Here is a 27,547-nt window from a genome sequence, read left to right as displayed (position 1 = left end):
GGAAGCGCGGGCTCTCCTCCATCAGTGCGCGTGGGGGGGCGCCCGGGTGGGAGTGTCTGAGAAGGAGGGGCCGTGTCCCCAGCAGGTGCGATCTGATAGGAGACAGCAGCCAAGCACAGTTCACGCCTGCAGCCTGTGGGGACAAGGGGGCAGGATGGAGGGATGAGGGAGGAAGAGGGACAAGGACACTCTTGCTCTGAGGTTGCGTGTGGCTTCCCAGAGCAAGAGAAGAGGCTGTGTGTAGAGTGGCTCATGGACCAAAGGTGCTTTTCTGGTTTGACTTACGTCTCTGAGACCTTCGCTGAATCCCATCAGTGCTGACGGGTGACTGAGCCGAGGCATCAAGTCTGAGGCGAGAGTGCAGGAAGTTTGTAAATTAAGCAGTAGGGGGGATTGTGAAGACCCAGCCCCTCAGCAGCGCTGTGCACATTCCCTGCTGGCCAGGCCAACAGACTCAGGCTCACCAGGGACGAGCAGCTACAACAACACCTGCCCATTCCTTGGTGCTAGCTGAGAGACAGGGCAGCTCAAAGGCCAGATCCCGCTGACCCCAGTGCAGGCCGTCTGGAATCCTTTGTAAAGATTTATTTAGGGAGCAGCGTCGTGGCTGAGCAGGGTAACCCACCACCTGCAACGTCGGCATCCCATATGAGTGCTGGTTGGAGTCCCGGCTGCTCCACTTCCAGTCCAGCTCCCTGCTAACACACCCGGGAAAGCAGCAGCAGATGGCCCAAGTGCCGAGGACTCTGCATCCACATGGGAGACCTGGATGGCGTTCCTGGCTCCTGGCTTCAGCCTGGCCCAGCTGCGGCTACTGCAGCCATTTGGAGAGGGAAGCAGCTAAGGGAAGATCTCTCTCTCCCTCTCCCCCCCCCCTCTGACCTACAAAACAAATAAAGAAATCTTTAGAAAGAAAAAGGCAAAGGAGGATTTCACTTTCAAATCTTCCAGTGAGAACAGACATGGCGGAAATTGTAAGATGCATTTTTAATTTTAAATTATTCTTTAAAAAACAGTTGGCATGAAACACACACACCACACACAATTCACAACTCTAACTCCTAGTGAGATACAGGTCAGTGACGTTCAGTCTGCACCGGGGGTGACTCCCTTCTGCACCCCATCTCCACAACCTTTCCCCTCCCAAAGGGAACTCCACCCTTCCAGCCCCAACCGCGTGCCCTGCCTTCCCTCCGGGCCCTGGGACTACTACTGTCTTCCTGTCCCCGTGAGTTCAACTGTGTTTGCTACGTCTTTAGGTGGAACCGTATAATATCTCTCCTTTCATGTCTGGCAAATTGTACTCAGCACGGCACCTTCCAGATCCACCCATGTTGTGGCACGTGTCAGGATCTGACGTGGCGCCAAGGCTGAGATCCGTTGTTCAGACAGCCTGGACCACATTTTGTTTTGACGTTCATCTCGAACGGGCTGTCTCCTGCTCTCAGCTAACCCGGTCCAGCTAAGGCTCTCCAAGCGAGCTGACTGTCCTGCCCATAAAGCTGTCAGGACAACGGGGCCCCGTGCTGACCCCAAAGGAACCCCCAGCCAGCAGCTGGCTCACCTCTCTACTTTGGCAGGAGACAGGGAGGGCTGCCAAGGTTGAAGGCAGAGGTCTGTGTTGGACAAGGAGTATAGCACGTACCCTGGCCGGCTTTCTGCTGAGCAAAGCCAGCAGGCGGCAGGAAACGCCCTTTCCACAGCCTAAGGGGACCCAAGTAGGGGGGCAGAGAGACAGAGGCCCCAGCTCCCTTCTGGACCCCTGATGCACAGCCCCCCTCCTAGGAGAACACATAGCCACAATTCCACCACCACAAAGCAAAACCGTGGTGGACAAGGTGCAGGTTCTATCCACTGAGTGCAGCCACAGACCCGTGGCCATGGCCGTGGCCATGGCGGCAAGTCGTGAACTGCCACTGGGGACCGCAGAGCTCGTTCAAGTCCTGCCAAGCTTCAGACGCCTCCTCGGCAGTGGGGAAAGCCACTCTGGCAGGCAGGCGTGGGTTTTTATCTGTGGCTCGGAGATAAGGCAACAGCACACGGTGACAAATGAAGCCAGGATCTGAGCTCTGATCTGGCTGATTCCAAAACTCCAGATTCTTTCAATCCCAGCCATTGTCACAGTGGGGCACAGAGTTGGGAGGGGAGCCAGGTAGCCGGGCACACCCGTCGGGGCTTCCTGGAGCAGCTGTTTCTTCCTCAAAGTTTCGAGAACAGCACTCAAAATCAAAACAGGATTTTCAGGTTAAAAATACACATTGTTGAGGAGAATGCAAAATGCATGATTTTCCTAGAAATAAAACCCAGGACTTCAGAGAAATGTCATGCTGACAGCCAGCTGCCTTGGGAGACCTCCAGCCCCTGGGGACATTATCCCAGCCTCTGCGCTACAGGCTCCTTCCTAGAGACACTGGGGTGGTTCTGCCCACAGCAGGCTGTGGGAACCCACTGGCATAAGCTCAAATTCCGGTTCTCATTTGCCAGCCAGAGGACTTTGAGGTTTCTTTATTTTTCATCTTAAATCTAAGAAAAAAAATCAGCTACTCCCTTTCCAATCCAGCTCTCTGCTATGGCCTGGGAATGCAGTAGAAAATGGCCCAAGTGCTTGGGTCCTTGCACCCACGTGGGAGACCAGGAAGAAGCTCCTGGCTCCTGGCTTTGGATCGGTTTAGCTCCAGACATTGCAACCATCTGGGGAGTGAACCAGCGGATGGAAGACCTCTCTCTCTCTCTCTCTCTCTTCCTCTGTAACTCTACCTCTCAAATAAATAAACTTTAAAATAAAAAAGGTTTTTATTCCCTAACCATAGCCTTAACACTCCTGGTCCTTGTTTTCCTCATCTACAAAACAAGACTCCTAGAACACTTCACAGAGTCTCTGGGAGGAGAGAGTGAGTGACAGACATGAAGTGTTTTCACAGGTGCCTTGCAGGCAGCGAACACAACGCAGGGGCTGCAAAAACTTCATGGAAAGGGACATAGTATGATAACCGCTGAACCCAGCAAAATGCAGTGTGGGGACAGAAATCCCCAAACCATAGGCTCTTCTAATTAGTCCAAATAAAAATCCTTGCATAACTCAGGGCATTGCTTGGCCATTTTTCTAGCCAAGGGAACACCTCCATGTCATTTGCATCAAATGGTACACACAGAATTGCTGACCTCCTGGGTGGGTGGTTCCTCCAGGGTGGCCGCTGTTGGGAACACCAGAGGTGCATAATGCATGTTTGCAAATGGAGCATCCTCAGTGGTGCCTCCGAGCTCTGAGTTCCCTTTGCATCAACCAGGAGAAGGATAAGCCCAGGCCACTCCTTCAGATCCATACTGCACAACCATCACCGTGAGTGAATGGTTATGATCAGAACTGGTCTGGGGCACTATTATGCCACCCTAGAGCCCCCTGTGGGTCTCCCCTAGGGTGTCTGAGTCCCTGAGTCCCTCTCCATGGCAGGGTAAGTGTTCTGAAAGAGGCCTGGGAGTCCCGGGCAGCTGGTAGGAGATACCTGCTCTGCCTCAGCCCCAGGCGGACGGCAGGTGGTACAGTGCCTCCCACCAGCAGCCCAGGCTCCCAAGCAGAACCCTTGGGAACTCATGGTGGTCGCGACAGCCCAGCTTCCAGATCTGAGTGCTTCCTCTCCCTTCTAGATATGAGTCACTCATCTCAGACACGAAGCCAGTGCCGCCTGTCCCCACCCTTCTCCTTACCACGGCTGCCCGTGTCCACTCATCCCCGGCCCAGCGACAATAACCATAAGAGATGCAAATCCACCAGCCTCCTGGGATCTGAAAGAGAGGAAGAAACGTTCAGTATTTCAGCACGGAGACGGAGCAAGTATGCAAATACAGGCTCCCTGGATTCTCATCTCACTTCTTGTACAAAAAGCAAATGAGCTTGGGCTCTGCTACAACACTTGGCTGCATTTAATTTGCTTAGCCTGTTTACACCCCAGAAAACATTCCCATATATCTTCTCAATTGGTCCTGATAAGAACTTCCTTTTCATCCTATGAGCCTTTCTCAGGGCAGAGAAAAGTGTCAAATTAAGGAGGCCTAAGCTTTAGGTGAAGAGAAAGGTTCTCAGGTGGTTGCTGGAAGTGTCTGAAGCTTGCACAGAAAGATGAGCAAGGAAACAAGACATGTGGCTCCCGGGTATGGCATGCCCTTGTGCACACATGCATGTGAGTGGCTACATGCATGCGTGGGTGTGTGTTTATATGTGTCTGTGTGCACATGTCTGTATATGTGCACACCTCAGGGTTGGTGTGTATTATGTGTGCATGCAAGTGCAAAGGCACACACGTGTGTCAGTGTGTGTGGTCACCCACATGTGTTTGTGTGTGTATGCACATGTCCGGGCACACATGCATGTGTGTGTAGTGTGTGTACATGCGCAAGTGTGTGTGCATGGAAGTGTGTGGGCATGGGCATGCATGTGAGTGAGAATGCATGCATATGTGGGTACATGTCATGTGAGTGTATGTATGTGTGTGCATGAGTGCAGGCATACATGTGTGTAAGCGTACATGTCTTGTGGGCAGACAGGTATGTGAGTGTGCATGCTGCTTGTGTGTGCAGGCACAAATGCATGTGAGTGTGCATGTGTAGGCACACATGCATGCCAGTATATATGCATGCATGGGCACACATGTGTGTATGCATGTGAGTATATGTATTCCTGTGTGCTGGCATACATGTGTATGTGTGTGCATGTATGTGAGTGTATTGTGTATGCATGTTTGCAGGCACACATGGGTGAGTTTGCATGTATGTGAATGTATGTGTGTGTGCATGTTTGCAGGCACACACGTGTGGGAATGTGCATGTGTGGGAGTGTTATGTGTACATGTATGCATGTTTGCAGGCACACATGTGTGGGAGTGTTATGTGTATGTGTATGCATGTTTGCAGGCACACATGTGTGGGAGTATGCATGTGAGTGTATGTGTGTATGCATGTTTGCAGGCACACACGTGTGGGAGTGTGCATGCGTGGGAGTGTATGTGTGTGTGCATGTTTGAAGGCACACGTGTGTGGGAATGTGCATTGTGGGAGTGTTATGTGTATGTGTATGCATGTTTGCAGGCACACATGTGTGGGAGGTGCATGCATGGGAGTGTATGTGTGTATGCATGTTTGCAGGCACACATGTGTGGGAGTGTTATGTGTACGTGTATGCATGTTTGCAGGCACACATGCGTGGGAGTGCCATGTGCACATGCTTGCAGGGTGTTGTGTGTGTGTGTACAGGCAGCCAGACTGTGGAGGCCAGGCTGCAGTGGGGAGGCTCCGCTGCAGACTGGCAGCTCAGGGTGGCTTCATTGTCCCCTCTCACAACAAAGGCCTTTGAAAGCCACTGGGCGCCGAGCCACCCTCCTCTGGCCAGGGGACAAGCAATCCTGGCGTGGTCCACACACCTCCTGGGGCGGGTGCCAGGGACTGCTCCTTCTCTGTGCGTCTTCCCAGTTTCTGTCTGCGAGAGGCCAGATGGAGGAGGCCAGGCACGGGGCAGCCGTTCCTGCAGCCCCAGCAGGCCCCAGTCCCCGCTGGTCAGCACGGCACAGCAGTTTAGCCAAGGCTCTGCGTGTGCTGGCATGGGATGGTGACCGTGGCCATGGTCTGTGGGGGAGGGACAGTGGCAATTAGAGGGGGGCCCTGCCAGCACCACGAGAGCACGTGCCAGATCATCACCGTCCCCCAGCCCCCTCCATTAGCTGACACTGCTCTGAATGCTGGCAGGAAAATGAGCTCGCTCCACTCCGGGAGTGGCCGAGCCAGTCCCCTAGTCCCAGAACTCATGAGCTCACTTATTTCCCCTTTAGACAATATCTTGAAATTCAGCTTTCTCTTGAGGGATTTCTTTTCCAGGAACTATATAGGCCCAGGGCAACAAGTAAGTGCCACCTGCATGCAGCCCCCAGACCGACTGGAGCCCACGTTGCCATCATCAGAATTCCCCACACAGCATCACCCACCCATCAAAGGAAGACCGCAGGCACCGCCCACGAACCAGGCACCTGATCACGCACTGAACACGCACTCCCAACTCCAGCTTCCATCTGTAAGAACCTTTAGCCTGAACCTCGAGACGCCCAGAAATGGGGCAGCAGCTGCCAGGCTCCCTGCTCTGAGCTTTGCAGTAAACACTACTTTTCCCCACTCCACAAGTGGACCAGGCTGGGGGGGGGTCTCCCAACACTCTCTTCTCTGGGGGTGCTGGCTGCCAGGTGCAGGTGGGGACGATGGCTGGGGGACAAGCCAGCAGAGAGAATGGCACCTGCTCCTGAGGCACCCTGGGCTCAGATCCCATCTCCACACCACGCCTAGGACAGGACAGAACTTTCGCATGCCAGAGGGCTCATCCTCAGAACAAGCAGAGAGGCACCAGCACCCAAGACAAGGCACGAACCACAGGACGAGGAGAGACGGAGAGAGGTCAAGAGAAACCCGCGATGTGGGAGATGACCGTGGCTTCCAGACTCATCTCCCTGCTGGCGATAGCTGTGCTGGCCCTCAGCTCTGCAGAACAGGAGGGCTCCAGGGTGACTCAGTGGACTGGACGGAGTGGAGCGCCGTGTGGTTTGGGCCAGGGGCTCCAGAATTTCTAGGGCTCCTTTGTAGCTGTGGGGTGGTGGCTCACCAAGCCCCTGCCCCCAGCCTCAGCTTCCTGGTCTCCAAGTGGAAGTGGAAGAACCGCAGGGAGAGGTGTGGGGGAGAAGACCAGACCACCTGCAAGTAGGAGCCCGGGGTGCCGATGGACGCAGAATTCTGCTCAGGAGCCGGGATTGGGGTGCGGCAGGTGAACCCGGCTGCATGGAATGCGCACGTGCCTCTGAGTCCCATTCACGTCCTGCCTGCCCAATCCAGCTCCCTGCTAACGCGCTCGGGAAAGCAGCAGAGGATGGCCCAAGTGTCTGGGTCCCTGCCACCCATGTGGGAGACCCAGATGGAGTTCTTGGTTCCTAAGTTCAACTTGATGCAGCCCCAGCCATTCTGGGCATTTGGAGACTGGACCAGTAAGATGGAAGACCTCTTTGTCTCTCCCTCCATCTTTCCCTGTCATTCTACATTTCTTAAAAAATAAAAAAGATTCAGGGCTGGCATCATGGCACAGTGGGTTATCCCACCACCTGTGCAGCCAGCATCCCTATTAGAGAGCCAGTTCAAGTTCCGGCTTCTCTGCTTTCTGCTAATGTGCCTGGGAAGGCCTCTGATTATCACGCAGCTGCCCGAGTCCCTGCCACCCACGTAAGAGACTAGGAAGAAGCTCCCGGCTCCTGGCTTCCGTCTAGACAGGACCTGGTTTATGGCCATCTGCGGAGTGAACCAGCAGATAGAAGATCTCTCTTTCTCTCTCTGTGTGTGTCACTTCAGCCTTTCAAATAAATTAAAAAATACATCTTGGGGCCAGCACTGTGACGTTGCAGGTAAAGCATAGGATGGCCCAAGTGCTTGGGCCCCTGCACCCTGGAATTCTGGGTGGGGAAGGAGCAGGTGTTTTGCTTCGGGCAGGGCAGGTCTCAGGGAGTTCCCGGCTCCTGGAGACCCTGGACGGGTCCACACCTCTCCCCGTCCCAGGTGATGCTGCTCCCTTTGCTTACAAAGGAGGAGGGAATGGGGGGCCCCAGGGAGCTGGGGCCTGGCCCCCCAGCCCTCCCAGCCATCAGGCAGAGACCTGAGAGGCACCCCCTTCCCCCCCCCCACACACCTTCCCCCCTTCTAACCTGATGGACGCGTAGCTTCCTCCCATTTGCAAGATGTGAGAAACACTTAAAGCAAGGTGCTGCGTTCGGTTCCCGCGGTCGCACGCCTGGATTTGAGCAAGTTTGATTCAGTGTCGCCGCCACACCAACCGCTTACTCTTTTCTCCTACATCAGCCGAAACCAATGCTCCTGACAGTCTGCAGGAGGCTTTGCGGCGTGCATCTGTTTCAGCTCTTCTCTCTCCGCCGCCTCCCCCCTTCCCAGATCCGCTGCTGGAAACGCTGCTTCCCGCTCAAAGGCCGGCCCGACCTTGGCCGTTTGCATCCATCCCATCGGAAGACCATGTGGAAAGGGAGCAGTGGCTTTACCAGGAGAAGGGGCCGCCTGGCCCTGCAGGGCCGGACTCTGGGTGCTCGGTGTGTGGGAGTCCACTGTGCCTGGAAGATAAGAGTGTGCTCGCTTCGCTGCCTCCACCCCTCCACCCCTCCACCCCTCCACTACTCCCCTCTGCCCCTCCACCCCTTCACTCCCCGCCCCTCCACCCCTCCACCTCTTCTCCCCTCCACTACTCCTCCCCTCCACCCCTCCACCCCTTCATCCTTCCACCTGTCCACCCCTCCACCTCTCCTCCCCTCCACTACTCCTCCCCTCCACCCCTCCACCCCCCGCCCCTCCACCCCTCTCCCCCTCTTCACCCTTCCACCTCTCCACCCCTCCACCACTCCTCCCCTCCACTACTCTTCCCCTCCACCTCTCCACTACTCCTCCCCTCCGCCCCTCCACTGCTCCTCCCCTCTGCCCCTCCACCCCTCCACCCCTCCACTACTCCTCCCCTCCACCCCTCCACCACTCCTCCCCTCCACCCCTCCACTACTCCTCCCCTCCACCCCTCCACTGCTCCTCCCCTCTGCCCCTCCACCCCTCTGCCCCTCCACTACTCCTCCCCTCCACCCCTCCACTGCTCCTCCCCTCTGCCCCTCCACCCCTCCACTTGTCCTCTCCTCTTCCCCTCCATCCCTATGCCCCTCCATCCAGGAGCTCCAGAGCAGTGTGGGTGTGGGCTGCCAGCCTGGGCAGTCTCTACCGTCCACACTGCTGAGGCTGCTGGCCCAGGGGTCCCGTCTGTCCCACAGGGGCCTGGGGGAGCCACTTCCAAAGTCTCAGGCTGATTCTTAGATGTGGATCTTAAGGAACATTCTCTTCTATTCCATGTGTGTCTGTGTCTGTCTGTCTCCCTTCTTTCCCCAATTTCTCTTTGTGTGTCTGTCTCTCTTTTCCCAACTTTGTTCTCTCTTTCTTTCCCTGTGTCTCTGTCCCTCCCTTTTTCCCCAGTCCCTCCCTCCCTCCCTCCCTCCCTCTCTCTGGCTCAGTGTATGTCTCTCCCTTGTTCTCTTTATCCAATGTCTTTCTTTCTCCAATCTCTCAATCTCTCTCTGTCTCTCTCTCTCTGCTTCTCTCTCTCTCTCTCTCTCTCTCTCACTCTCTCTCTTTCTCTCTCTCTCTCACACACACACACACACACACACATCCATACACCTAAGGCCCTGATGTCACCACCACCTCTGTACACCCCTTTCTTCCTCAGCCTGGTGCCCCACCCCCACCCTTCGTGGCCTCCTTCCCAGTCCCTTGTAGGGGTGGGAGATTCGCACCTGGGAGAAGAGGTGGCTGCAGCTGCCCCCCCGGAACCCCCGCGCCCTTTACCAGCCCCCACTTCCCCTGTGCCCCAGGACAGACTCCTCAGCCCCCACAACCTGCAAGGCTGCCCAGCCCAAGACCACTGCTGTCCAGGGCTGGGTGGCCAGCAGGGGGCAAGCTGGCTTCGCGGCTGGCAGCCCAGCCTGTGCCGGGCTGCTGGAGGGCCGGGGAGGGTAGAGGCTCACCTGGTAGGGGGGAGGCAGTTATTTAAAGCTGCCACCTCCTCTGCTGCTGGCCTCGCGTTTCCTGCCAGGGGGCCTCAGACTCAGGGCCAGCAGGGAAGGAGGCTGCACTGGGTGAGAGGCGTTAGAGGGCCCCACAACGTCAGCAGCAGCTGCCTCAGGCAGGTAGCACGAGCGGCAGGTGCAGGCCACGTGGGTCACACTCCCAATACCCAGTCCCTCGCTTCCCTCCACCCGCACAGCCCAGGCCATGCTGTCCTCTGACTTTGAAGGTAAGAAAAGTGTGCTACCGAGAGGGGAATGAACCTGCAGAGAGGCACGGGGTGGGATCGGGTCCCATCTGATGCTTCTGCACCTGCTGCTGAGCGCCTACATACGCCTGCTGGTGTGGAGCACTCGACAATGTTGCCCCCTCCAGGGGTCTTCCCTTCATCAGAGGGGACGTGAGAGGACCGTATAGAAGCTTCGAGACTCAGCACTGAATGAGGCATCGGGGAACACGGGAAGCGTGGGTCCTACACCTGGTTCGGCCATCACGGGCAGTGGGACCCTGGGCAGGTCTCTCGGCATCTCTGTGCCTCTGGAGAAATGTGGAGACAGACACGGGTCGGAGGGTGTTACCTGGGGTCCGTGAGTGGGTTTTGGAGACGCAGGAACCCCGTGCAAGGTCTGCGAGGACCGTGGGTATGGCGTTACGGACAGGTGCGTTTTCCCAGGCAAACAGCTGCAATTGCCACGAGCCCTGTGTGAGCAGAGAAAGTCCGAAAGCTCGTGCCAACGACGCCCGCCGGCATCAGCTATCTGTGATTGGGGAGCTGTCGCTCCCCCTCTTCGTGGAGGAACGACACAGGACCCTGCGCTGTTCTTTCGTCTGCTCGGTCCTCCCCGGGTTTGCTGCTGGTTCTTCCCGGGTTGGCTACCGTGCCTTCCATCTCCGTGGAAGGGCGGTTCCCCCTGCCACTTTCCCCACTTCCGCAGGGGAGCGGCACACCGCTGGCCGGCTCTCTCGGGGGCTGCACAGGTGTTCCCTCAGATGTTCCCCTTAGATGTTCCTCGTGCATGTTGTCTCTCTCCTCCTTTATAGTCCTCTTCCACCAATCCCAACTCTGCTACCCACACGCTGAGTACGCTGCTCTCCTCCAATCAGGAGTAGGTCCTACAGTTTATTGGTTGAACTGGAGGCAGCTGTTTCTCCCTTCTCAGCGCCATATTGTGGGAGAGCAGATGCATAGAATAAGTCTTAATTCGAGTAACAGTCTAGTCCGGGTTGCTCCCCACAGGGAGCGCCGTTCTCAAGAGAATTTTGGGGCCATGCACATCTGAGCTGTGATGTTGGGAGAGTGAACTTTGGGCCCAGAAGTGGACAGGGCGTGGCCTCAGCACCTGGCATCTCTGAGCCTCCCTGCTCTCACCTGGTGCCTGGTGTGCTAATGCAGGTTTGTGTTCTTAAAACATCAAGGAAGGGACAGCCAGTGGGGGTCGCAGGTGAGTGACTGGAGGCACCACCCCCACGCTCCGCCCTGCCCATGGAACATCCTTCCAACTGCTTGTCAGTCTTTTTTATTTTTAATATGTATTTATTTATTTAAGAGGCGGAGTTACAGACAGAGAGAGAGACAGAGAGAGAGGTCTTCCATCTGCTAGTTCACTCCCTAGGTGGCTGCAATGGGGAGCTGTGCCGATCTGAAGCCAGGAGCCAGGAGCTTCTTCCGGGTCTCCCACGTGGGTGCAGGGGCCTAAACACTTAGGCTATCTTCTACCACTTCCCTGGGTGCATTAGCAGGGCGCTGGATCAGAAGAAGAGAAGCCAGGACTCGAATTGGTGTCCATAAGGGATGCCAGGATGTGATGGCTTTACCTGCTAAGCCATAGTGCCGGCCCTGCTTGTCGGTCTCAGCAAGACCAAGCTGGGATTTCTGGAGGCAGATCTCTAAAGAGATTCGCGGCCAGCGCCAAAGCTCACTAGGCTAATCCTCCGCCTGCGACGCTAGCACACAGGGTTCTAGTCCCGGTCAGGGTGCCGGATTCTGTCCCGGTTGCACCTCTTCCAGGCCAGCTCTCTGCTATGGCCCGGGAGTGCAGTGGAGGATGGCCCAGGTTCTTGGGCCCTGCACCCCATGGGAGACCAGGAGAAGCACCTGGCTCCTGGCTTCAGATCAGCGCGGTGCACCCGCCACAGTGTGCCGGCTGCAGTGGCCATTGGAGGGTGAACCAACGGCAAAAGGAAAACCTTTCTCCCTGTCTCTCTCTCTCTCACTGTCCACTCTGCCTGTCAATAAAAAAATAAAGAGACTCGCAGGGTCTTCAGTGTTGTTCCAGAGAAGGCTGGGGAATTGGCCAGGACGTTCGAGGGCGCAGCATGCTGGTTGTGCTGGGTGAGAGGAAAGCCAGCCTGAGCTGATCTCCGTATCCCAGGGGGCTCTCGCTGCCAGCAGCCCTGCTCCACAACCGGAGCAGGGTAAAATACGATCCTCATTGTCCCTGGGGGGGCACATTGTAAATGAACCCCAGAAGCAGTTCCAGGTGTAGGAAGTGGGCCTGAGAGGGGGACCAGGGTTCTTTCTCTTTGGCACTGTGACAACTCAGGGGTTGGGTGTGGCTGTCATGACTACGAGCTGCAGGTATATTGGGTGCTGGCTAGCACAGGCACCTTTCACCACAGACCGCGTCCTGGTCAAAGATTAAGAATCTCGGCTGGGGCTGGCGTTGTGATCCTGGGGGGTCAAGTCACCATCTGTGACACAAACAGCCCATATCTGGGCGCTAGTTCAAGTCCTGGCTGCTCTGCTCCCGATCCAGCTCCCTGCTAATGCACCTGGGGAAGCAGCGGAGGATGGCCCAAGTCCTTGGGCCTCTGCACCCATGTGGGAGACTTTGGTGGAATTTCAGGCTCCTGGCTTTAGCCTGGCCCAACCCTGGCCATTGTGACCATTTGGGGAGTGAACCAGCAGATAAAAGATTCCCTCTCTCTCTCTCATTCTCTCTCTCTCTCTCTTTCTGTTTCTCTCTCCCTTTTCAATAAATTAAATACACCTTTTTTTAAAAAAAAAAAAAAAAAGCCCCACAGCCGTCAGCCCACTGGACTGGTCACCACCCCGTCCCCCTGGACTGTCCAGTGGTTACTGCACAGAAGCGTGTGACGTCATCTCTGTCCCCTGGAGTTACACAGTAGCAGGTGCAGAACCTTCGGGTCCCAGGCATCTCTTCCAGGCGGGCTGGAGCGATGTCTGGACCCAGGCCAATGACTTTCGCGCTGGGCCATGTCCATTAGCAGAAGCTAATAGGCTATCATTTCATAATGACTTGAAGCTCTCTCACTTTGCAAATACTGGAGGAATACGAAGTTTGCTCAAGTGCCCCTAAAATGCGCATTTGCATCACCTGGGACTGGAAATTGAAATTCTTCATCGTTCTCCAAATCAGCCAGTGCCCGGCAGCGCGGGGAGCCTCGTCTGCCTGCGGTGTGGAGGCACCTGCTGGGAGCTGAGGTTGAGACAGGAAGATCAGAGATGCACAGGCACACAGCAGAGGCCCGGAGAGAGGGGTTGGTGCTGAGGGGTGCGGTACCAGGAGGCAGGCAGGCTGCGGGACAGACCCTGGAGAGAAGGGGGGGGGTGGTCAGGATGCAAGGGGGTGACCACCATCAAGCCCAAGAGACTACAGTGGGGACCCAGCCCCGAGGCAATGGATTCCGAGCGCACAGCTGAAGCAAGCCACAGTGGTGGCCATCCAGGTCACGGACACCCGGAGGGCGGTGGAGGCTGGCCCTAGGAACCGGAAGAAGTCCGGCTCTTAATGCAGTGGAACATCAGAGCAACCTTGGCAGCAGACCGCCTCGATGCGGAGTCGCTGTAGCTGACTCTAAGGGCGGCGTTGTCCCGAATGGAGAGAGGTCGTGAACAGGCAGCCATGGCTCGGACCGCTCCCAGTGCCGGTCCAGCGGCTCCAGCTGCAGGAAAAGGAGAGAAGCAGAGGGAAAGACGTTGTCCCAGTAACAAAGAGGAAGAAGAAAAGAAAGCTAACATACCCATGGAGGCAGAATCCAGCATCGTTGTCCTGTGGGCGATTCTCGCTTCCACACGGAGACAGCCAGAGCATCAAGAAATGACAAAATAGGGCCGGTGCTGTGGCGTAGCGCAGGTAATACCATTTTCTGCAGTGCTGGCATCCACGTGGGCGCCAGTTCGAGTCCTGGCTGCTCCAATTCTGATCCAGTTTTCTTTATGGCCTGGAAAAGCAGTGGAAGATGGCCCAAGTCCTTGGGCCCCTGCACCTCAGGAGACCTGGAAGAAGCTCCTGGCTCCTGGCTTCAGCCTAGCCCAGCCCCAACCATTGTAGCCATTTGGGGAGTGTTTTTTTTTTTTTAAAGATTTTGTTTATTTATTCGAAAGTTACACAGAGAGAGGAGATGCAGAGAGAGAGAGAGAGAGAGAGGGGTCTTCTACCTGATGGTTCACTCCCCAATTGGCCGCATCAGCCAGAGCTAAGCCGATCCAAAGCCAGGAGCCAGGAGCTTCTTCAGGGTCTTCCACACAGGTGCAGGGGCTCAGGGACTTTGGCCATCTTCTACTGCTTTCCCAGGCCACAGCAGAGAGCTGGATCAGAAGTGGGGCAGCCACGTCTCGAACAAGCGCCCATAAGGGATGCCAGTGCTTCGGGCCAGGGTGTTAACGCACTGCGCCACAGTGCCCGCCCCAGCCATATGGGGAGTGAACCAGTGGATGAAAGACCTCTCTCTTGGAAGAATAAAGTGACTTCTCAGAGCTTCTGCACATCATAGAAAGGAGACAACAAGACTTTTTCATCTCGTTTTAAGGAAGATCCAGTCATAATACCGTGTCCTGAGCTCCCATTACAGCCCAGGCCCTTGCTAAATTCTTTAGGCAAGTGAGATCATCTAAATAGATAGTGGGTGTCACTTCTGTCCCGTCAGGGCCCTTAGCCTGGGTCAGGCTGTATTGGCACCTGCACTCAGCAGGTACCAGCAACACAACTGCAGACCTGGTTCCGGGGGGTGCCCAGACCAATCTAGTTCTATTCATGACGGCCCTGCAGGGAGACGGTTTCCGAACCTACCAGCAGCTGCTCCACGCCCTGCGCATGAGCCAGCCCCTCCCGCTGGGCTCCGGGTCCCACCACCTTTGCCTTCCTGGCCCCCACCATGCTCTGGGAATGAGTGCCCACTCACACCTCCTTGCCTCTCCTCCCCACTCCATTCCTAACGTTTCCTAAGCCCGATGACCCTTGCCTTTGTCTATCTGGAAATCTCCCTTCAAGGTCAAGGCCTTTCTTACATCCTGTACCTCCCCTGGGGCTGTCCTAGGAGCATCTGGTGAGAACCCAGGTAACCCCTTTTCTCTGATTCTCCCCCACTTGAAACATGGGCTTTTAGTCCGTCTACAGTCTGGTCTCCTCTCAGCCGTGCACAGAGGAAACCAGAGGAAATTGTGCTTCACATATAGTCTCCCCTGGGAACAGAGCCCACTAGAGCACGCCACAGATCGGGTCCAGCGAATTGAGATGGGTCTTTGCATCTCCTGACCCCAGTAGTGCCACAGGCCTGGAGGAAGGAGCCCTGGGCTGCAGGTGTGGGACCCTCGCAGCTTCCCCAGGGAGCCCCCTGCCTCCTCTAAGGAGAACCAAGTCTGTGCTAGGTTGCCTGGGGGGGTGCTCACCATCAGAAGGCTCCAGATCCGTGGTATTGACTCAGAGCGTCGCTGTCTGCTCCCACCCTACAGCCCCCTGCACACACGTCTGCCCTGCGGTGTCCCTGGGGCTGGAGGACCGGGCAATCTGGTAGCACCCAGCCTTTGTGTCAGGATCCAGCTCATGGCAGTGGGCAGGCAGGGCCTTGGACAGGGCTCAGCTCCCTCCCGTGAGCCTCCCTCGTCTCCAGGGGGCACTCACGGTCACCAGTGGAAAGACAAGAGGACCCCCGGCCTCTATTTGCACAGCAGAGCCTGCCCGCTGGTCCAGGTCTGGGCATTGCCCTCCTGACTATGGCAAAGGTCGCTCTGCCCACGGGGTCCAGCAGGCGGCAGGGTGAGGGTCTGCTCTCCGAGGGAGGGGCACTCAGCTGCGGCTTCTTCCTGCTGGCTACTGCACTGGCCCTCGCCGTGGTTGGGGCGGAACTGGTGTCTCTCCCGTGACTCCATGTGTCTCCTAGGGGACAGGAAAGGTGGTTATGAGGACCAGCCCCTTGGCCACGCCCTCCGTGCTCCCCCAGGCAGACCCCCGCCCCCACCCTCACCCCCAAGCCTCTACTCTTAGGGCCATCCAAGATGTCCAGGGCTCTGCCCCGGGAAGTGAGTGGGGTGGAGACTTCCGGTCTGAGGCAGGCTCAGGGGTGGGAGACTCCAGAGGGTACCTCCAGGGGCGGCCAGCCTGCAGCCAGGGGCCCCGGGGCCCTGCAGCCCCTGTCCCCAGCGTCGCTCCTCCCTGCCCTCCCCCCGGGCCCCTGCACCTCGTCTGCTTGCAGGCGCCTCTCAGCTGCCCCTGTTGGTTTAGTCTCAGGCCCAGACCCTGTTCAATATTTGTCTGCCCGTCCGGGCTGTTTGCTCTCATTTCCATATGTTTAACATACATATTATCTCCCACCTGGCTCCGTGGCGGCCCTGGCTGGCTCAGCCTCAGCCTGGGGTGCTCCCCGGCACCCCAGTTTCTGCTGCCTCGCTCTCACCCCCACCAGGACGGGTGCTGGGGAGCTGTACCCTCTCGCTGAGCCACATGTGCCCACCGCATGCCCACGCACAGGGCCCCAGAGCACCCCCCCCCCCCCGTGCTGTCCTGGTCGTGGGTCCCTCCCTCTGGCTGTCACTGCGGAACTTGCGCTGGGGTTCTGGCCTGGCCCACCCCGTTGTTTGTTGAAAAGATCACATATGGCAAGTGCGTTTGCCACATCTAACCTCCTGGGCACCACGGCCTAGCCTGCCTCACTCGGCTTCAAAGCATGGCTCCAGCCAGAGGCCTTGCCAGCGGTCATTGGAAAATCGTAGGTTGAACGATGGATAGGTGGGAACCCAGGCGTGCTGATTCATATCCTGGAGCTCTCACCCTCGGTTAATGAGACGTCAGGGTCAGAAGAAGAGGGAAAGGTGTCGGGAGTCCCTGGGCGGCCTGTCCCCTCCCTGATCACACCACTGTCTTCTGCTGTGTTCACTTTACATCCCCTGGTCAGGCTTTGTTCCAGACATTAGGAATCAGGAACCAACAGGCACCTGCAGGAGCTCACCTTGGAAGCAGCCCAGCACCTGTACCTCCAAGTCCTGCCCAGACCCTGATAACTCTCCAGGTGGTCTCAGCCTTCCCCCAAGGAGAGCTCCACAGGACAGGCCTCTCTCCTCAGCACCAAAGGCCTTACGGACTTGATGACACGGAGCAGTAAGACCTTCACCGCCCCCCACCCCGCAAGGCAGGCGCCCTAGGTGCAGCTCCTCTGCCCGATGCCGAGAGGACTCCCCAGACCTGGGGGGGGGGCATTTTCCTAATTTACACTCAGCAAACCCTTCGTCCTGGAGGAGAAGGCGGAGGGGGAGAGAGATAGTGGGAAGGTTAGACCCATTGCCTTAAATCCCCAGCCTAAATGTAAGGTAGGCACTCTTTCTCTCTCAGGTTCTGTCTGGAGAGTGGGGCCCATCTGTTCTCGCGGATGCCCTGCCCCCAGTAAACCTTGCTACTTTGCTTTCCACTGCTCTCCGTCTCACACCTCAACCCCACGACTAAGCTTCGCTGACGTCTTGACAGAGCTACCGTCTGCCTAGCAGTCCAGAGCCATGCACTGCCCACACGATCCACAATGATCATCAGACACGACCACCAAGCTCCGGCTTGAGTGCTCCTCCAACCGTCCTCCCACCATTCCCGCAAGTCCTCCCCCTGCACCAGACCCCGGGCCTGGAGGGTCGGGGGGAGTGGGGGGAGTGGGGGGTGTGGGCAAGATGGTAACAAGTGCCCATGTAGCACGGGCATCAGACATTTCTCTACAATGCATGGCACAAGCTTCAGACAGTGCCTGATTCCGCCAAGCGTGTTTGCAAAGACTTCCCACCACGTTCGGGGGGCTCTCACAACCCCCCTCCCCAGGTCTCAGTTCTCGACACATGTGGCTCTCCCTGGAAGCCTGTCCCCACGGCTTGCCATTTGCAGGCGCAAAGCTCTCTGTGACCATCCTGGCACAAGCCGCGTCCCTCTGCGCCCGTGTTGTGCCAGCTGTGGAGAGAAGACACCCCATCTCAGTGCTTCTCAAGACCCCCAGACTTTCAGACTGACGCCCAGGCGGCCTCTCCCCGCCCCGGCCTCCAAAGGAGGTCCCTGTCACATGTGCCTCACTTCCCCATGCCTCTGGTCTCCTCTCCTTAAACCCATCTCCATACTTCCAGCAGTAAAACTTCCTTAAAATCTCACACGTCAGCTCTTGCTGGCTTCCCACTGCCCGTGGGCTGAAACTCACGCAGTTGGGCCTTCCACACATCAGGGTCTTTGACAGGCTGGATCCACGTGCTGCCTCTGCCCTAGCGTGTCCCAGACCTGAGAGCCCCTTTCACAACCCTGTGCCTTTGAGAACACGTCCCCTCAACTAGAAGCGCTTCCAATCAGAGCACCCCTGCTGATACCCGGAAGTTGGTTCAACCCTTGGGTCTAACAAAGTTGATACTTCCCACTCTGGTCTCATTCCATCCTTCGAGTCTGTTCTCAGTTGTCTACACTTCCTAGGGTCTTGCTTTCTTACTGATTTTGATGAGAGAGAGAGAGAAAGAGACAGAGACAGAGAGAGAGAGCGCTTGCATGCACCACTTCATTCTTCAGATTCCCCCAAGAGCCAAGGCTGAGACCGTCCACAGATACAACCAGGAACTCAATCCAAGTCTCCCGTATGAGTGGCAGGGAGGTGGCGACTCAAGCCATCAGCTGCTGCCTCCCGCTGTGCACCTGTGCAGGAAGCTGGACTGGAGAGCTGGAGCCAGGGCCCAAACGCTGATACGGGATGCCGATGTCTTAGCCAGAGTCCTGACTCCGAGGCTGTCTCTTAGCAACCTGATTCCCGGGCCTTTCCCTTGTCCTGTGTAGCCAATAGGATGCTGGTGTGACAACAGGTGACTTCCAAGGTTAGCTCATAAAAGACACTGCACCTGGGGCCGCCGCTGTGGTGTAGCAGGTAAAGGCACCATCTGCCGGCATCCCATACGGCCGCTGGGTCGAGTCCTGGCCGCTCCACTTCTGATCCAGCTCTCTGCTGTGGCCTGGGAAAGTAGTGGAAGATGGCTCAAGTGCTTGGGCCCCTGCACCCATGTGGGAGACCTGGAAAAAGCCCCTGCACCTGCGTTGGGGACCAGAAAGAAGCTCCTGGCTCCTGGCTTCAGATCAGCTCAGCTCTGGCCATTGTAGCCATCTGGAAGTGAACAAATGGATAGGAGATCTCTCTCTCTCTCTCTCTCTCTGTTTCTCTGTAACTCTGCCTTTCAGGTAAATAGACAAATCTTTAACAAAAGACTGCAACTTCCTCTTTGGCGCTCTCTTAATGACTCTGTGGATGCCAGAGCTATGTCTGGGAGACTTAAAACTGCCTTGTGCTTGGGCCAGTAGGGCAACAAACTCTCCAACCCACCAGTGTGCCAGGGAGTGCTACTCTCAAGTGGCTCCTGCAGCCCCAGTGGAACTGGCAGACGGCCGCAGCCTGGGCCGACCTCATGGCTGTAACCATGTGCACCCTTGACCTAGAGCCACCCAGCTACGCCCCTCTCGTATCTGAGCCACAGAGCTGGTGCTCACTGGTGTTGTAAGCCCCTGGGCTGTGGGGCGCTTTATTCTGTAGTCTCAGATGACAAATGCAGTCGCTTTTGCCCTGTCGCACTAAATTACATCATTTTAAAGGCTGCTGCTACCAGCCTGTCAGTGTCTCCGAGAACTTGGCCGTGAGTCTTTCACCTCAGGATCCATCAGTAATTAATCTCTTAAAACCTTAAACATCTAGTCCATTTCCAGCTTGTTCAGCGACTTGACACATGGAGGTACTTCCAAAACTCCTCATAGATGAAAGGATTTCAAAAATAAAATTTTTAAAAAGGTATAAAAAAGTTGAAATCGTGGGGCTGGGGCTGTGGCATGGAGGGCTAAGTCACCACTTGTGACACCGGCATCCCACAGTGGCGCCCCGGTGAGTCGCAGCTGTTCTGCATCTGAGCCAGCTCCCTGCTATGGCCTGGGAAAGCAGTGGACGATGGCCCAGGTGCTTGGGCCGCTGCACCCGCATGGGAGACCTGGATGAAGCTCCTGGCTCCTGCCTGTGGCCTGACCCAGCCGCAGCTGTTGCGGCCATCTGGGGAGTGAACCAGCAGGTGGAATATTTCTTTCTCTCTCTCTCTCTCTCTCTGCCTCTCAAATAAATACAATAAATCTTTAAAAAAAATTGAGGGCTATTCAATAAGCTCACAGAAAAGGAAAATTACAGAAAAAAACTATGCACGAATTCCAACTTTTTTTTTGCACCAAATTACATGTATCTTTTAAGTCTATTTCCCATGCACTCTGGGAAGTACCTCCTGTCCCAAGGCGTGTGCTACATGCAGCTAAATGCAAGCGAAACTAGGGGCATCTGCTGGCCCCAGTTTGTAACAATAACAGCCCCAGCTTTCCTGACCCTGACCCCAAGCTGGGTTCAGTGTCTCTTACACCAGGTGTCTCCACTAGTGAGTTGGATGCTGGGAGTGCTTTGTCAGCTCCTGCCGAGAGCTCACTACTGGGGGCTTCTGAAGCAGATTTGGCTGCCTTTTCCAAGACACAGGTGCACGTGATGGCTCCCGCTTAGGCACCTTTGCTACCTGGCCCTGGCCCTCTCCTTCCCACGGCTACGAGCCCAGGGTCCTGTGGCCAGGGTTGTGCTTCTGTGTTCTGAGCTTGCCCACGGCAGCAGTGCTGTGCTCAGCTGCGCCTGTGCGCGTACACACACACACACACACACACACAGACTTCCTGCAAGCACCGGGGTTCTGTTTGCTTGGAAAGACGGTCCAGAAACTGACCTCTCTCCTCTGCATCCCGAAATAGCTCCTTGATGCTATCTTAAAAAAAGCAATTTTGGAGCCAAAAATTTGGAATAAAGCTGAGTGCCGGTAAATACCCACACAGCTGCTGCCCAGGGAAGCCAGGCAGGGTTAGTGGAGACGCTAAAGGCGTGCGTTGTTTGTGTGCACCTGTGGGTAAAGGGCCTCCAGCCTGGGTGTCAGAACCCCATCCCCTTCCCAGGCCCCGTTCTACTTTCAGTAGCAGGATGGAGAGGCATGGACACTCCACCCCTTTGCTGCTTGTTTTCTTGTGTAGAAAGGCAGCCGTCTTGGGGCCAATGTTGTGGTTTAGTGGGCAAAGCCACTGCCTGCAGCGCCGGCATCCCACATGGGCACCAGTTCGAGTCCTGACTGCTCCACTTCCAGTCCAGCTCCCTGCTAATGCACCTGGGAAAGCAGTGGAAGATGGCCTAAGTGCTTGGGCCCCTGAACCCACATGGGAGACCCGAAGCAAGCTCCTGTCTCCTGACTTCAGATCGGCACAACTTGAGCCATTGTGGCCACCTGGGGAGTGAACCAGTGGATGGAAGACCTCTCTCTCTCTCTCTCTGCCTTTGCCTCTCTATAACTCTGACTTTCAAATAAATAAATAAATCTTTTTAAAAAGAGAGAGAATACATTCATATATGCCTTAAACAAAAAGTGAGACAAAGGGTGGGCGTGGCCCCTAGCCATTAAGATACCCCACATCCTTCATCATGAAGCCTGGGGGAGGCAGCAGGCCATGAGTCAATGGCCTGGGGTCCTGCCACGCACCTCACCTGCCCATCTACACCTCCAACCTAAGCCTGCACGGTGCACACAGCCAGCACCACTGTAGCCGCTGTGTGAGCCCACAGGTGGCCCATCTTCCCGGTCCTCCCATTTCTCAACAGCACCGCACATGAATTTTTAAAGTCAAATGGATGTAAATTGATCCTATTTCAATTTTCTTTGCTTTGCAAGGTTTGCTGATGCCTCCTAGGATACCTACAGCCTCCAGGGGGCTTCAAAAAGCATCTGGGACCTGGGACCCTGTGCTGAACTCGCAGGCAGTGGAGACCTACCCTTGTAGGTGGTAAAGGGCGTTCTCTCCCACCCTGAAATCCTGTGTCCGTCCCCCCGGCCATCTCCTCATGTGAATGCTGTGGACTGCACCGGGGCCCGGGAGCAGACTGACTGAATGCAAAGGACGAAACCTTTCAGCCTGCCTTCCATTTGTCTCCCAACTCAGCTCTCAGAGGTCGTTGCAAACGCAGGGCTCCTACAAAGGGGGCGAGCTCTCTTCTAAACTCCGCTGTGGAGACTCAGGGGGCATCGCTGAGCCTGATCGGCTTCCTCCTGGCCATCCCATCCTTACAGCTAGGATGTTACAGATGCGTGCACCTCTCCATCCTGGGCTCTCACAGCCTCTGCTGCAAGAGGTACTTGAACAAGACCTTTCCCCATCTGTCAAAATCTACACATCTGGGGGCTGGCGTTGCGGCATAATAGGAAAGTCAGCCGTCTGTAGCAGCAGCATCCCATATGGACGCTGGTTTGAGTCCTGGCAGCTCCACTTCCAATCCTGCTCCCTGTATTGCAACTGGGAAAGCAGCAGAGGCTGGTCCAAGTGCTTGGGCCCCTGCACCCCATGGGAGACCTGGAAGAAGCTTCTGGCTCCTGGCTTTGGTGTAGCCTAGCTCTGGTCTTTGCGACCATCTGGGGAGGGAACCAGCAGATGGAATATCCCTCTCTCTGTCTCTCCCTTTATCAAACTGGGACCTTATGCCAGTCCCTGGCCCCACCCTTCATGGGGCTTGCCCATGCACTGTCTACCCCAGTCCCAGTGCAGATGTCAAGTTCTCTGGGAAACTTCTCCAGTGGCACCCAGCCTGGACGAGTTGCCTGTCACAACCAACACTCTGTGGTATGATTGTCCCTTGGCTGTTCTTACCCACCCACGTCAGAGCTCATTGGGGACCACAGAGCCACCTGCCATCACTGTGCGCTCGGGACCCAGCAGCGTAGCTGGCCCATCACGGGCAGAGCAAATGCACACACCGCACCTGCCTGTCTTGCCCCCTTCACAGGCTGTTCCAGGGAGGGGAATGTGAGATTTCGCAAGCTGCTCCCAGTTTCCTGGCTACAATCTCCTCACCTAGAAAAGGCATGGCCTGAACTGGCCCATTGTCTCTCATTCTTTCCTGCACAACCATCTACAATTCTGTGATCCTAAAGAAGCCACATTAAGGGGACAAGGAAAACGGGAGCACTCTAGCCGACACAGGGATGACGACGAATGTTACCGAGTAGCCTTCTACGTGGTCCTTCTAAGCTGCGCATACCAGCGGCTCAGGCTGCAGAGTAGACCTGGGTCTTCCCACACTCTGAGGTCTGCAACCCCCTCCACCCATCCCGGTCATCAGCAGGGCCAATGCCTGTGTGTTGCCCATGTTGAATGGGTCAGCCCTTGTTTTTCAGGTTGCTCCGCCGTGACCCCACTGAATTTTCTCATCCTGCCTGTTGGTTTTGAGGATAGTTCTCTTTTTAAAAAGCCAAAGAAACAAAAATCAATAATGTGCAAAAACAAAACACACACACAATCATGAAAGGGAAGACAAGCCCAGACAGCCCTGTGCAACTGAAGTTTAAATTAGAATACAACAGTTTAATGCTCCTGGAGACCACACTAGTGTTTCTTATCAGATTTCCCCTTCAACGAGCAATTGTGAAACCATTCTGTCAGAGGAGTGAGTTGTTGTTCCGCCCGATGAACAAACACCATCGATTTCAATGTGCGAAATGTGGAAACAAAGACGTGGCCGTGGCCGCTCCCTCCCTGTGCCCTGCACTGGCCACCACTGCGCTATGGAAGAGGACATCCCCCACTTTGTTAAGTGGCCAGGCGGAAACACCGGGCCGGAGGTGCAGGGGCTGGGGTGGGCGGGGGGAGCCCTGGCAGGCAGCCCTGGGAGACACTGAGGCAGAGAAGATGCTGACCCAGGGGTTACAGAGACCCGAAGGCAGGAAGACGAGTGGACATGGGGGTTCTCGGTCCCTGGGGGGACTTGGGAAGGAGAAATCTACACGGCTTCTCCGGGAGTCTGCACCTGCCGCCAGCTTGGAGATCTGCCACAGCCACAGTAGACAAGGAGGACATAAGCAGGAACCTTGAGCCTTATCATCATGCCCAGTCCCTGAGGTCATGGCCCCTTGCTGCAGACAGTCTGTTATGAAGACAGAAGCAGCTCCTGCCCCCACCCTCCCCACAGAGCTGGCCCACAACTTCCTTGTAGGAGCCCCTGGCCTCTATCACTAATTAATTTCTTCTGACCCAACACACAAGGATGTTCCCTTCAAAGGGCGCGACCCTCAGGTCCACGGCCTTCTTTGCTTGCCGGGCTCGTTGAGCAGGTGCCCAGCCATTCTTTGGGCATTTTCCTGCCTGATGCTACACAGCAACAGAGGAAAGGCAACTGGAGTAAACCCACGGCGATAACAGTAAGAACAGCCAACAGCTACCAGCGACTGTGGGACCGAGCAAAATCTCCACGTAAAACAACAGCCCCTTAGGATCCAGTTCATGTTCCCTGTGCTTCCAGAAATAGTTTCCTGCCCTTGCACCCAGGGAAGACAGAGGGGCTGTTCTCAGGGGGAAGGTCCCAGTCTGGGAGCTGAGATCTGAGGTCTGGCGTCATTCACAGCTCCTGGTGGTGACACAGCCCCGAGTCTGAATAATCCTTGGGCGTGCTGACAGATTTTCTGTCGACACTTGCAGACCCAGAGGGGGTGGGGTAGGGAGATGCTGAGCGTCCCCAAGAACTTGGTGATGAGGGAATACAGTCGTCCCCTGGGAGACGCACCTAGTAAGATCCCCGCACAATGGAGATGATTAGACAACTGTGAAGGTAAATGCAGAGATTATCTGTAATTGTGTGACTGCAGTGCTGGGAACACCCAGAACTCCAGTCGGGGGATCTGGGAGCAATCTCCAGACGATGAGATGGGAGCGGGGCTGTAATTTGTAAGGAGAACCCTAATCAATCGCATTGTGTCTTCCTAGGAGAAAGCCCTCATCAACAGCCCCCTGGCAGACAGGTGTGAGTGTGTGTCCGCCTGACAGGCAGAGCGGTGCCTGCTGTGGACACAGACGTGTGAGGCCACCAAGGCCAGTTCCTCTGTATCCAACGTGGCTCTGGGAAGGTACATTTTATTTTGGTTTGGCTGGTTCTGTTATGAATTAGTTGGCTTTGTTATGGTTTAGTTGAGTTGGGGTGTTTTTTTGTTTAGCTGTCTGGCTGGCTGGTTTTGGTTTGGTTTGGTTTGGTTTGGTTGGATTTGCTACAGTTTGGTTGATTTTGTTATAGTTTGGTTTGGTTGGTTTTGATATGGTTTGGCTGGTTTTGGGTTTGGTTTAGCTGGTTTTGGTTTGCGTTGGTTGGTTTTGGCTTGGTTTGGTTAGCTTTAGTTTGGTTTAATTGGTTTTGTTTTGGTTTGGCTGGTTTTGGTTTGGTTGGTTTTGTTATGGTTTGGTTGATTTTGCTATGGTTTGGTTTGGTTGGGCTCATTTTTGGTTTGGTACAGCTGGTTTAGGTTTGGTTTGGTTGATTTTATTTTTTTTTCTTTTAAGATTTTATTTATTTGAGAGGTAGAGTTACAGACAGTGAGAGAGAGACAGAGAGAGGTCTTCTGTCCATTGGTTCACTCTCTCATTGGCTACAACAGCTGGAGCTGTGCCAATCTGAAGCCAGGTGCAGGGGCCCCAGGACTTGAGCCATCTTATACTGCTTTCCCAGGCCACATCAGAGGATCAGAGGGCTGGATTGGAAGAAGAGTATCTGGGACTAGAACTGGCACCTATATGGGATGCCAGTGCCACAGGCAGAGGATTAACCCACTGTGCCACGGCACTAGCCCTTGGTTTCGTTTCGTTTCTTTTCTTTTCTTTTCTTTTCTTTTCTTTTCTTTTCTTTTCTTTCTTTTTTTTTTTTTTTTTTTGACAGGCAGAGTGGACAGTGAGAGAGAGAGAGAGAGAGAGAGAGAGAAAGGTCTTCCTTTGCCATTGGTTCACCCTCCAATGGCCGCTATGGCCAGCGCACTGCGGCCGCTGCACTGCGCTGATCCGATGGCAGGAGCCAGATACTTCTCCTGGTCTCCCATGGGGTGCAGCGCCCAAGCACTTGGGCCATCCTCCACTGCACTCCCTGGCCACAGCAGAGAGCTGGCCTGGAAGAGGGGCAACCGGGACAGAATCCGGCACCCCGCCTGGGACTAGAACCCGGTGTGCGGGCGCCGCAAGGCGGAGGATTAGCCTAGTGAGCTGCGGCGTCAGCCGGTTTATTTTCTTATGGTTTGTTTGGCTGGTTTTGTTTTGGTTCAGCTGGTGTTGGTTTGGTTTGATTTGGTGGATTTCGTTTTGTCCATATAGCTTGCTTGCAGAGAGGCCTGGGCTGGAGGGGCCAGGAACACTGCCGCTTGATCCATCTGGTAGCACAAGGTCTGCTTCTGTCTCTTGAGGATTTTGCTCGTGGGAACTGGCTGCACTGGCTTCATTCAACAAGACAGGACTGATGAGCTCACAATGTTAGGGTCTGGGACCCAGAATGGGCATAATTTGTCAAGGAATTTGTCCTCACAATTCCTCCTGCCCCTTGCTTGAGAGCTGTGGCAATCAAGTGTTTAATCAAGTAACTTGGGGTCTAGTGTTCCTTCTCCTTCTCAGTGGGGAAATTGAGCTCAGATGGCCAGCTCTGAAGCTCCCTGGGGACAGGCAACCCTCCCCAGCACAGAGAGAGCTACAAAGATTCCTCCCAGTCCACAAAGCCCCCACAAATGCTCCCTTGATCCTGTTCAAAAAGGCTGACCGGGTGGAGGAACCAAGATACCCTCAGGCAGTGGTGTTAGTCAAAGCAAAACAGAAGAGAGCACTGTTTAAAAAAAGATTTATTTGCTTATTTGAAGGAGAGAGAGAGGGAGAAAGAGAGAGAGAGAGAGAGAGAGAGAGAGAGAGAGAGATCTTCTATCTGTTGGTTTATAAATGGCCACAGTGGCCAGGGCTACACCAGGCTGAAGCCCGGAGTCTGGACCTCCATCTGGGCCTGCCGGGTGAGTGGCCGTCTTCTGCTACTTTTCCCAGGTGCATTAGCAGGGAGCTGGATCAGAAGCTGAGCAGCCAGGACTCGAACCATCCCTCCTGTAAGGGATACAGTCATCACCAGCAGCAGCTGAACCCACTTCCCACACACCAACCCCAGAAGGGGGTCCTTTGGAGGCACTGGCCGTGTTGACCCGCAGTCTCTCTCTTCTGTGTTCTTGGGTTCACCCCTAAGACCATGGGCCCTGGGTTTCTCTTGCCAGACACCGGGAGGCATGGCCTCAAGGTACCCTCAGCTCTCTCTGAGGTGAGTTCAGCTGATGACCTGGAAGTCCCCCATGGAGAAGGTGGCCCAGGCTGACCACGGAAGAATGGCCAGTGCCTCCAGGTGCTTCAAGAAGGTCTCAGGCAGATCTGCTCTGCCCCTAGCTCTGCCCACTGGCTTCCCAAGTCACGGCTGAGAGGCGCCACTGGGGACTCTCCCCCAGGAGCCTGCACCGGGGAGCTGCACCTCCCAGCAACCTCTGGAGCCCTTGTCCGGGACAGCTGGCCCGTTAGGACCACACTCAATGTGCAGGCTTCCCGGGGGCCAAGGCTCTCCTTCCCAGGGCCCTGGGGCAGCCCAGACATGGGATCCTACACCACAGAGCACCAGACCCCAGCCTGCCCTAGATCAGGTCAGGGTTCTGATCAGCCTTTCTGCCCCCAGGCGAGTCCCCAAGGCCCGTCTCCCCCCCCCCCCGCCCCTCAGCAACCTGTCCTCCATCATGGTCCCTGGACATTCAATGTCCCTCACCAGCCCCTGTACCGCCAAGCCCCAAGCAGGTGCTGGAATCAAGACTCTACCCAAT

The 27,547-nt window shown here is 55.7% G+C and overlaps 1 long non-coding RNA gene across 2 annotated transcripts; it reads right to left on the bottom strand.

Annotated features, from left to right (window-relative positions):
- Positions 1-1,025: 1,025 nt before the first annotated feature.
- Positions 1,026-8,158, bottom strand: LOC138843367 (uncharacterized). 2 transcript variants are annotated; one of them, XR_011378000.1, is made up of 3 exons: positions 7,722-8,158; positions 3,706-3,783; positions 1,026-2,219 (listed from the first exon to the last, which is right to left on the bottom strand). It is a non-coding gene; the product is annotated as an uncharacterized lncRNA (long non-coding RNA). The 2 variants fall into 2 exon arrangements; XR_011377999.1 differs by lacking the exon at positions 7,722-8,158 and adding an exon at positions 5,415-5,751.
- Positions 8,159-27,547: the final 19,389 nt, after the last annotated feature.

The sequence above is a fragment of the Oryctolagus cuniculus genome, chromosome 8 (genome assembly GCF_964237555.1).
Source record: "Oryctolagus cuniculus chromosome 8, mOryCun1.1, whole genome shotgun sequence".
In the NCBI taxonomy this organism is placed as follows: domain Eukaryota; kingdom Metazoa; phylum Chordata; class Mammalia; order Lagomorpha; family Leporidae; genus Oryctolagus; species Oryctolagus cuniculus.
Note: the sequence above shows the minus strand (reverse complement) of the source record. Positions and strands in the feature narration are given on the sequence as shown.